We start from the raw sequence: 11,560 nt of genomic DNA, 5'->3' as shown, positions 1-11,560 counted from the left end.
TTTTAAGCTATTTTAATCCAGCAGAGCAGGAAGAGCTTGTGATATTCATTTAACAAAGCCCTAAAATCCACAAGGGAACAGAACACAAGCAGATCTTGTCTCACAAGATTCAAGGACAGTAAGTGCAGCCCATGAATGGTCAAGCATTCCTCAATTTCTTTAACGTTTAAGGTCAGACCTCAAGCTCAGTGGCATGAGAGCCTCATCCATGAATGGCCTTGTCCACGATGATGACTTGGGGCAAAAAGATACACCCCCCCCCCCGCCCCGCCATATGTCTGCAAGAGACATGTTTCATTATGTGTCAGGGTACACTCTAGAAAAATTGTGCCACCCTCATCCTGGGAGGAGTGGCCAGGCTTGTTGGACTAGGGGTGTACACTTGATCCAAGGACATTGGCTGGGCCTGGACTTAAGTGGCCCTGGCTCCAGCAGATGAACTGAACCAATCAGATTCCCTTTTGTAAGAATCTACAGGGAGAGGCTGAGAGACCACTGCTCATTGGTGATTCTGCTCAGTCAGGTAATGGAGGGGGGCTGGGGTGGGGGTGGGGTGAGGCTGTGGCCTTAGTGGGGCAGGTTGGGAGGAGTAGGCAGAGGAGGCTGATAAAGGAGTGGGGAAGGGAGGCAGACACATGCGTGGAGTAGCCTCGGTTCCTAACTCCAATTCTCAGTCCTAAGGTGATCTATCATACCTCTCTTTGGTTCCTTGTATTTCTGTATCCTTAGAGTAATTCCCTTTACTTTGTGCTAGGCTGAGTGGCTTTCTCATTTTTGTAATCCAAATACCCACATCTGGAACAGCCTGAAAGAGAAGTGCAGAGAAAGTTAAAGCTGTCATGATCCATGTAAAGCGGAATTTCCCCTCCTGAAGAGGCTCTTCCTTTTTCTATCCTAGACTTCTCCCTCTTCAACTAATTGATAATCCCTGTCTCCTAAACATTATTCTGAAATGCCTGCAAAATAACTTGGCCTTGAACCTTCCACAGTCACTAAATCCCCTTTTCCAGGAAAAACAGATAATATATTAATCAAGCAATTACTATTTGCCAGGCGACAACCAAAACACTTTCTGTGCTTTTTTTCATATAGACTACATTGCAACTTTTACAGTGGAAGGAACTAGACGAGGAGGGGTGACAGGACTTGCCCAGGGCCACACAGCCAGCAGACAGACGGCGGTCCACACAAGACAGTGGACCTGAGTTGGGGAGCTTAACCCTGCCCCCTCACCTCCAAGCATCATCACGAGCACCTCTCTAGCTGCAGGCAACATCCTTTTTCCTCACTGGTGCATTTATAATGGGGTGCTTAGACTTGCTAGGTGTGTGTGCATTTGTTTGTCTATATCTGCCCCAAATGATTCTACACTGTAGAAGAATGATCATTGTTTGTACCCCTCATCAGTCAAAATTTTTTTTTTATCTGGCTCTATATTTCTCTGGCTTCCTTAATGGCTCAGACTATAAAGAATCCACCTGCAATGCAGGAGACCTGGGTTCCCTGAGTCAGGATGATGCCCTGGAGAAGGGAAAGGCTATCCATTCCAGTATTCTTGCCTGGAGAATTCCATTTTGCCGATTATATTTTCCAAAATAGACTTTTTCCTTCCAATTTTATTGAGATATAATTGACATAAAAATAGACATTTATATGATGATCTAAAGATGAAATAAACATTTTAAAATAATTTTAAAATTTTTATGAATTTATGATTCAAAAGTGCTTTTGTTCTTAGGGAAGCTTATTTTTTGCATCAGTTTTTGACGATTGATACTTTTGATCATTTATTTAATGTTTATGCTCTTGCATTAGATTTTTACAAGCTGGTGAAAACTGACAAATTATTTCTCCCATAGAACTATGACCACATTCCCAGACAGTATAAATATATGGTTGAGCTAATATTGCTACACATCACCATTTTATCAATTACATAATAAAACAAATTGTCAAGTATCCAAATACTAAGTTATACAGCTCAAAAGATATATAAAATATTGAATGTCTGCTCAATTCATTAGCAGAAACCCACTAATGATTTTTCTTTTTTTTGCAAGAAAGGTTAGAAATCACATTTCAAACAAAACCAAGTTGGTAAACAACTTCAGATAAGTATGAAAAAAATTTACAAGAATTTCAGATATTTTGATGGTTTTAGCTACAATAATAAAGTATTTCTACCTTTAAAAACAAAGTTTACTAAGTTAAAGCACATATTCTCCATGTCCTTCACAAGACAAAGGCAACATTTTACTAAAAAATACTTAACAGCTGCCTCCCATTCTTTTTCCAGGCCTTCCTTGTGCAAACACTCCCAAAGTGCAAACATTAGAATTAACTGTAGGCTTTTTTGTTTTCTTGGTCTGGAAACGTTAAAGACATTGTACTTCTGTACAATATAGATTTTCAAAATAGAGGTCTTCGACAGCAACACAAAATGAGGTATTTTAATATAGGGAGATATTAAATACTCATTATAAGTCTTGGTTAATTTAAAAAGCGAGCAGATCTGATGTATACTGGCATGAATGTGGGAGATGTAAACATATTTTGAGCAAACAGCCTCAGAGGCCCTACGTTCTATCTTTGAAATGATGAGAGGAATAAACCACATAAGGTCCAAAGTGTTCATGGTTCCTGAGATTTGTTCTATGTGATACTTGAACTTCACAAGTAACATGCTGAGTATTTTGTCACCTAGTCTTTCTAAATTTCATATATGTTAATTCGATTCTGGCATGGAAACAGATTTAAAGACATAACTCAGTACTGCATGTTTTCAGGAAAGGTCAATTGGTACAAATTATAAGCACATTTTAAATGCTGAACAGCATGAATTCTTTGCTATTATCCAAGTAGGTTGAACATACTTACTTGAACAGAGGTTGCAATTCTGCCAGGCTTGTGGACTGGTAAAACTGCTTTTCAACACTCTTGTGGAAGCCTCAGGCTCCCCAGGTTGTACTAATCATAAAGTAGCTGCCTTTCAATGCAGGAAATGTAACAGAAATGGGTTTGATCCCTGGGTCAGGAAAATGACTTAGAGGAGGGCATTGCAGCCCACTCCAGTATTCTTGCCTAGAGAATCCCATGGACAGAGGAGCCAGTTGGACACAACAGAAGCAACTTAGCGTAGCATAACATAGCATGGAAGCTTCATCAGACTTACTCACCAAGCCAATGGGCTGGCTAATATCTACGACAAATTCCATCCCATCTCAGGTTCTATTTCCAAGCAATGGCATTACACACCCAGTTTTATCACATGCAACAGCTGTTTCCATGACCATTGGAGTCTTAAGCGCAGCCACATTTTAGGACCATACTTCTCCAAACACAAAAGCTGCTTGCTGTTAAAAGCTCCTAGCCACTTTGTCTTATGAACTGTACTGTATCCTCATATTTCATTCCACCTTCAATTACTGCTAGGGCGACAAGTGCTGGAACTCTGCCAAGGCCTGCCACACAACGAATAGCAATACAACGACCAGAGTTTTCACAAAACTTAATTTTCACAAGACAAACAATCATCGACAATCTGGTTAGATGGTTGTGTGCCATTTTCAAAATGCCAGTTGAGAACATAGATGCCTTCCTTCTCTGCAGGAGTAGGAGTCATAAGTTGCTTTATAAACTGTATATATAGTTCCTCTATAAATTTGTTTAAGGTCACATTAGTTGGATTGTGTGTAATAAAGTCTCATCTTTCTGTATGTAACTTCCACAGGAGCTGGGTGGTTCATTCGAGCCACGTTTATTCAGTTAAAAAACACTTCAATAGGGATATGAAAGAATTTAAAAAAATTGAATACAGAAATGATGCAAAGATACTGAATCTACTTCAGTATACTCCACTTGAAATTCTCAGTCCTTTCGAGTATGAAGTTGGGAGTAACGGGAAATGCAATGGACCTCGAAACAAGAAGCAGCAAGTCTTCAGTCCAGTAATGCTGAGGCAATAGAGAGGAAGTACCCTGAGGTTTACCCCATCTAGGTTTGACCTCTTGTAAAAAACGCTCTGTGGATTTCAATTTAACACTTCTGTGTTTAGGTTGATCACTCTTACGGGGGCTTCTTGATGGAATAGTAATGAATTTCTACAGTTCACTTGTCTGCGTAGAGGTTGTGCTGTGCCTGGTAGTAATCTCCACTGCCCTTCTGAAACTCCGTAAATGTGCGACCGAGAACACCTCAGAACTGTTTCCCTCCAGCCTGTTCTCTTGCTGTCGGTTTAGTTATCCAGCGGCTTTCCTGGTGGCTCAGCAATAAAGAACCCGCCTGCCAATGCAGGAGACATAAGAGACGTGGGTTTGATCCCTGGATCAGGAAGATCCCCTGGAGGAGGACGTGGCAACCCTCTCCAGTATTCTTGCCTAGAGAATCCCATGGACAGAGGAGCCTGGCGGGCTACAGTCCATGGGGTCGCACAAAGTCGGACAGGACTGAAGCGACTAATCGGCAGCAGGTTTAGTTATCCCAAGAAAGGTCCACTCTTAGAGCTTCTCTCTCAGGCTCCCAAATGCTGCATACGTTTAACGAAAAGGTGACCATCAGTAAACATCACAATATTTTCTTCTGGAACTCCAGTGGCTTGTTTTGGGACACACACACCTGGGGCCCACATACCAAACCCTGGCTTTGGAATATTTGTCATGTTTCCCAGTTTGTTAATAATACAGTGATTTCAGGAAATAATGAAGAGGCAGTCAGCTAAATCCGACAGTTTCATTCCTTTTCTGACTTATCTATTACCCTAGTAGTTTTTATTTTATTGTGTTTTAAACCAGTGATTTATTACATATAATGGCTGAGATAGCATTACTTATACATTATTCATCCCGCTAAACCCATTAATAAAATTAAAAACACATTTCTGTATCATTAAAATGTCTGCAGAGATACTGGCAACCCACTCCAGTACTCTTGCCCAAAAAATTCCATGGATGGAGGAGTCTGGCGGGCTACAGTCCACGGAGTCACGAAGAGTCCGACACGACTGAGCGACTTCATGACTCACGACAAGAGACACTATTGGAAAAAATCATTTAAATGACTTCTTTTTTTTTTAACTGTAGTGTTTGCCAAGGTACATACGATGTGTTCACTCTGAGTTAGATGTCATGAGTGATATTCTATAGCATACATGCAGGCTTAGTCACTCAGATGTGTCCGACTCTTTGCAACCCTATGGACTGTAGCCCACCAGGCTCCTCTGTCCATGGAATTTTCCAGGTGAAAATATTGAAATGGGTTGCCCTTTCCTCCTCCGGAGGATCTTCCTGACCCAGGGATTAAACCCACATCTGCTATGTTTCTTACATAGCAGAGTGATAAGTACACACGAAAATGTGCAGACAACTAGGCTTACAGGACCTTAGTTCAGAAGAAAAGACAGACACACCTAAGCAGACATGGCAGCGTAAGACTAAAGCCTGGAACATGTAGGATGTGCAACACAGGCAGGTTATTGTCCAGAGAAAGGGAATCTTGAGAGCTGGGGGGAGGGGGAAGTTTGACCGGAGAAATGGGACCCAAGACAGGCTCTGAGGCCTGGGCGTGATTGCATGGGAAGGGGATAAGCAGGTGGCTGTCCCCTAGGTGGATGGCAGGAGTTTATAAGTGGGAACTAGCAAAAAGAAGAAGGAGGCAGTTAAGTCCAGAAAGGCAGTGCTGTGGAGCTGGTTGGAGCCTGGACTCATGATGTACACAGACCAGAATGTGAATCTCGTTGTCACCTTTTATAACCGGGTGACCGCCTTAGGCAACTTGACCTCTCTGTCCTCTCTAAATCAGAAAAGTAATCGTGCTTTCCTTGGTAAGTTGTCACGAGGATTAAGGAGCTCATGTATATAAAGCACATCGTAAGGGCTCAATGGAGGTTAACTTTTCTTTTTCAATTGTTGTTTTTGTTGTTATACTGGGGATAGGCTGGGTGGGATCTCGAGTGAAAATCTTGGCAATTTGGACTTTATTCTGTGGCCCAGGAGAGTAAGGTTAGATTTTTGTTTCTGAGTGATAATTCAGACATAGTGGAATGTAGCGCAGTCCTAGGCCCAGTGAGTCCTGCCTGGCCTGAGCTGAGGTCCCAGTAACCTGCATCAGCACTGTCAGTGCGAGCTTTTCTGGTTCTGCAGTCCTGGGGTCTCAAAGAGCTGGACACGACTTGGCGACTGAACAAGAACTGCCAGTTCAGCGGAACCTAGGGGATAAGGAAGAGACGGTGCTCTAGGGGCTGATGTGGTGTCCCTCCTCCACCCATGGGCAGATGCATATACCCACATCCCTCTTGTTTTTCCGTGTTGACAGTATTGATCATCAAATTTGTTTATACTCCACTCTTTCCAGAAAGGACTTGAGACAGCTTTTTAAATTCTAAAATTCACCTTGTGTATGAAAATAGGAGTTTACACAAAAGATATTTTATGAGATGATTACCCCTTTTACAAAAGAGGTAACCATACTTTCTTTAAATAGCAGCTCATCTGGTACATTCAACATCAGAGCTGATTGACAATATTTTGCTCTGTCAGCAACTTTTCTGGACTGCTTTGATGGTATAAATATGATTCGCAGCATTGACTGTTTTGATCAGGTTCGGTACTTGAATAAAAGGTACTTAAATTCAAGGAGCCCTTAAATTTATTTTGTGGCATCTTAAACCAAAATAAGGGCTCTGCCTTTTTTTTTTTTTGATGAGTTTCTGTACAGTCTGAGATGTGCAGAGCTGCTGCTGCTGCTGCTGGTGAGCCATGTCAGCTGACTCTGTGCTACCCCATAGACGGCAGCCCACCAGGCTCCTCTGTCCCCAGGATTCTCCAGGCAAAAATACTAGAGTGGGTTGCCATTTCCTTCTCCAATGTATGCATGCACGTATGCTAAGTTGCTTCAGTCGTGTCCGATTCTATACGATCCTATGGACGGCAGCCCACCAGGGTCCTCCATTCACAGGATTCTCTAGGCAGAAATACTGGAGTGGGTTACCATTTCCTTCTCTCCAGAGCTAAGCAATGAAATTGAATCTGGTCTAGAGACCACTGAACTGCCAGTTGGTCATGGAAGCCTGCCTGGAAGAAGAGGCAGGGGAGAGTTTCAGAAAAATAAGGAAAGATGCCAGTTGGCTGACACTGAAAGGGAGACCATCCCAGGAGAAGGGAAAGTGTAGGGGAGATGTTGGGGCTGCTTCTCTCCCTAAAGGGCAGCAGCAGAGGTGGCCCACCAGCCTGGAACCTGGGATAAGCCGGCAGAAGAGACAGCAGCAGACTGGTGACAGTTCTCCTGGCCCCCATCCCAGAAAACAGTTTTGGTCTGATGTAGAGATAAGATTCACAATGCTCCATTCCTGCTATCCTTGAGTTCAGGCCTTATCAAACATACCCTTTCAGTGGGCAGGTTGCCATGACAACCTTGTAGTCACTGGAGGGCATCTATAATTGGTAGAAAATGGCATTAATTTAGTTATAGGTTTGTTGTTTTTCTTTTTTTTTTTTTCCAGGAGGAGTTTTAGTCCGCGGCTACTTTGAGTACTCGGATTCAGATGTCATCTTTTTGGCTGAGCAGACTAATAATCGCCTTGTAATTTAATTACTCAGTGAGCACCAGTGAACTCTTCTGCTGTGCACTGAGTTGCAATTTTTGAATACCAGCTTTGTGGGCAGGTCCTGGCTCTGGAAGCTGTAGTTATCCAGATGCGGGTCATAACCTCAGCTGTGCTTTGTGAAGCTACTCAGCCGTGGAATTAGCTCCAGGGGTGCTTGTGCATGTGAACCCATCCTGCGTGGTCCACCTGTCAGCTATGGCAGCCTGTTCATTTCCACCAAAGAACACGTGGTCCCTCCTGTCACCTCTCCTTTTCTTTCATTCTCCTGCCACCTGGTATGATACCATTTTCTAGGCCTAGAAAACCTCCCATCTTGGAATGATAGGAATTTTTCTCAAAATTTTTTTTTTAGTTCTACCTGTTTATTGCTATCAACCCATCTTCCTCCACCCCCATCTTGTATGCGACCCCATGGACTGTAGCCCGCCAGGTTCCTCTTCCATGGGGTTTCCCAGGCAAGAATCCGAGAATGGGTTGCCATTTCCTTCTCCTTGGATTTTTAAATCTCAAAAAATCATGATGAAATACATATAAACTTACCATCTTAACTATGTTTAAGTGCACAATTCAGTGGCACTAAGAACACTCATATTGTTATGCTACCATCACCATCATCCATCCACAGAACTCTTCCTTTTGCAAAACTGAGACTCTGTACCCCTTAAACGAAAGCTCTTCCTTCTCGCCTCCTCCTCCTGCTGCTGCTGCTGCTGCTGCTAAGTCGCTTCAGTCGTGTCTGACTCTGTGCGACCCCAAAGACAGCAGCCCACCAGGCTCCCCTGTCCCTGGGATTCTCCAGGCAAAAACACTGGAGTGGGTTGCCATTTCCTTCTCCAATGCATGAAAGTGAAAAGTGAAAGTGAAGTCGCTCAGTCGTGTCCGACTCTTAGCGACCCCATGGACTGCAGCCTACGAGGCTCCTCCATCCATGGGATTTTCCAGGCAAGAGTACTGGAGTGGGTGCCATTGCCTTCTCCGTCGCCTCCTCATAGCACCAGGAAACCACCATTCTAGTTTTTTGTCTCCATTCGGCCACCTGATGTGAAGAACTGACTCATTGGAAAAGACCCTGATGCTGGGAAAGATTGAAGGCAGGAGGAGAGGGGGACGACAGAGGATGAGATGGTTGAATGGCATCACCGACTCAATGGACATGAGTTTGAGCAAGCTCTGGGAGTTGGTGATGGATAGGGAGGCCTGGCGTGCTGCAGTCCATGGGGTCGCAAAGAGTTGGACACCACTGAGCGACCGAACTGAACTGAGCTGAACTGAATTTAACTTCATATGGGCTTCCCCAGTGGCTCAGCAGTAAAGAATCCGTCTGCAATGCAGGAGACGCAGAAGATGTGGGTTCAGTCCCTGGGTAGAGAAGGTCCCCCAGAGGAGTGCATGGTAACCCACTCCATTATTCTTGCCTGGAGAATCCCATGGACAGAGGAGCTTGGCTGGCTACAGTCCATAGGGTTTCAAAGATTTGGACACGACTGAAGACACTGAGCTTGAGCACGCACACACGCTAAGTTACTTCAGACCCTGAGCAGCCCACCAGGCTCCGCCGTCCACAGGATTCTCTAGGCAAGAATACTGGAGTGGGTTGCCAGTTCCTTCTCCATAATGGTATAATAGTAAGTAAAAGTAAAAAGTTGCTCTGCTGCTGCTGCTGCTGCTGCTAAGTTGTGTCAGTCGGGTCCGACTCTGTGCGACCCCATAGACGGCAGCCCACCAGGCTCCCCCGTCCCTGAGATTCTCCAGGCAAGAACACTGGAGTGGGTTGCCATTTCCTTCTCCAAGCCATGAAAGTGAAAAGTGAAAGTGAAGTAGGTCAGTCGTGTCTGAACTCTTAGCGACCCCATGGACTGCAGCCTACCAGGCTCCTCCATCCATGGATTCTCCAGGCAAAAGTACTGGAGTGGGTTGCCATTGCCTTCTCCATGAGCTTGAGCAGGGGCCTCATATAAGTGAAATGATACAGTATTGGTTTTTTTTTTCCCTCAGTGTTTGCTCTTTTGTGGCAAGCTTTTTTCACCTGGAGTGATGTCCTCAAGGATCATGTATGTTACCGCATGTGTCAGAATTTCCTGTTTTTTAAGGCTGAATGATATTCTCTTGTCCATTTTCTTTATTCATTGCATCTGTTAATGAACATTTGGGCTGCTTTCACCTCTTGGTTGTTGTGAATAATACTTCAGTGAATATGTGTGTGTAAATATCTCAGGACCTTGCTTTCAATTCTTTGGGGCATAAACCCAGGAGCAGAATTGCTGAATCGGATGGTAGTTCTTTTTTTTCATTTTCTTGAGGAACCATCATACTGTTTTCCATCATGGTGGCACCATCCTTACTTTATACCAACAATGTGCAAGGGTTCCAATTTCTCCATATCCTTGCCAACCTTTACTTGTTTTATTTTCCCATAGTGACCATCATAATGGGTGGAAGTGGTAATAATAATTTTTATTAAGGAGAAAGCCTGTCTAACCTCACTATTTAATAACACTTCTATTAATAGCAGTTATAGTAGCTGCTATTAATTGAGTACATAGCACATGGTAGCTACTTGTATTAGAGTTCTCCAGAGAAACGGAACCAGTAGGTTGGATATGTAACTATGTAGGAGGGAGTTTATTGTAGGAATTGACTCACAATTATTGAGAACAAGAAGTCCTAGGATCTGTCATTTTCAAGCTGGAGATCCAAAGAATCCAGCGGTATAATTCAGTCCTAGTCCAAAGACTTGAAAACCAGGAGCACTGATGCCTGAAGGCTGGAAAAAATGGGCTTCTCAGCTCAAATAGAGAGAGAGAATTTGCCCTTTGTCTGCCTTTTTGTCCCAGCCAAACTCTCAGTAGATTGGACGATGCCCACCCACATTAATGAGGGTGATCTTCTTTATTACATTCACCAATTCAAATTCCAGTCTTTTCTGGAGACAACCTCACAGACACACCAAGAAATAATGTTGTACCATTACCTGGGCATCCCTTAGCCCAGTCAAGTTGACACAGAAAATTAACCATCTTTATGTTAGTGATCTCATTTAATTCTTACCCCAACTTTATCATTCCTGTTTTATAGATAAAGGAATGGAGACCCGGGAAATTTACATAATTGTTGACTCACCAAAGGTCCTATAACCAAGTAATCATATGCCACTGAAAGAGGCTACAAGATTCCTCAACACAGAATAAGACCTGCTTAGGGATTAACAGAACAGATTCTAGCAATGCAGTTCTTTTATTTTGTTCCTAAAATTTAGTGACTTTCCCGGTGATGACAATAAAAAATAATGAAGACAGTAATGATATTAAAGAAGAAAAAAGAGATTGAATATAAGCAAATGTTCAGTTATAATCTCCATATGTGAAAAAACTCAATATTTCAACATTTATATTCATAGAGAACTAAATTAGAGGGTGATTATTCTATAATGGAATTATTTGCTTTATAGAAGGATTCACCAAATTATCCTCTTCTGTGATGAGCTTTCCCCATTCATTTAAAACAGGAATTAATTTATAACAATGTGATGTATATATAGCTCCCCCAGAACCCATCTATTGCACAGCATGAAGCCAAATCAAGTTGCTAAAATGATTTTGATTACTGGATGATGACAGTAGGGAATATTTATTCACTTCAGCATTTGAGGATTCCAACTACAAAAGGATTTGCAGATATCAAACCACTATCCTTAATCTTAGAGAAATTACGAAGGACCAGGAAAATGCCAAAGACGGGTGAAACAGATTATTAAACAAGTGATTTGCAAGCACCCACCCAAAGAAGGAATCACTTGAAGACTCCTTGTACATGTGTGTTCAATCGCTCCATTGTGTTCAATCACCCATTCGTGTCCAACTCTTTGTGACCCCATTAACTGCAGCCTGCCAGATTCCTCTGTAGGATTCTCTAGGCAAGAAAAGTGGAGTGAATTGCCATTTCCTACTTCATGGGATCTTC

The 11,560-nt window shown here is 42.9% G+C and overlaps 1 pseudogene; it reads right to left on the bottom strand.

The window, feature by feature from the left end:
* Positions 1-3,264: 3,264 nt before the first annotated feature.
* On the bottom strand, positions 3,265-3,749 carry LOC138097630 (protein tyrosine phosphatase type IVA 1 pseudogene; annotated as a pseudogene).
* Positions 3,750-11,560: the final 7,811 nt, after the last annotated feature.

The sequence above is a fragment of the Capricornis sumatraensis genome, chromosome 21, assembly GCF_032405125.1.
Source record: "Capricornis sumatraensis isolate serow.1 chromosome 21, serow.2, whole genome shotgun sequence".
NCBI classification, from domain to species: Eukaryota; Metazoa; Chordata; class Mammalia; order Artiodactyla; family Bovidae; genus Capricornis; species Capricornis sumatraensis.
The sequence above is the reverse complement of the archived record's forward strand: the minus strand, read 5'-3'. Positions and strand labels throughout refer to the sequence as shown.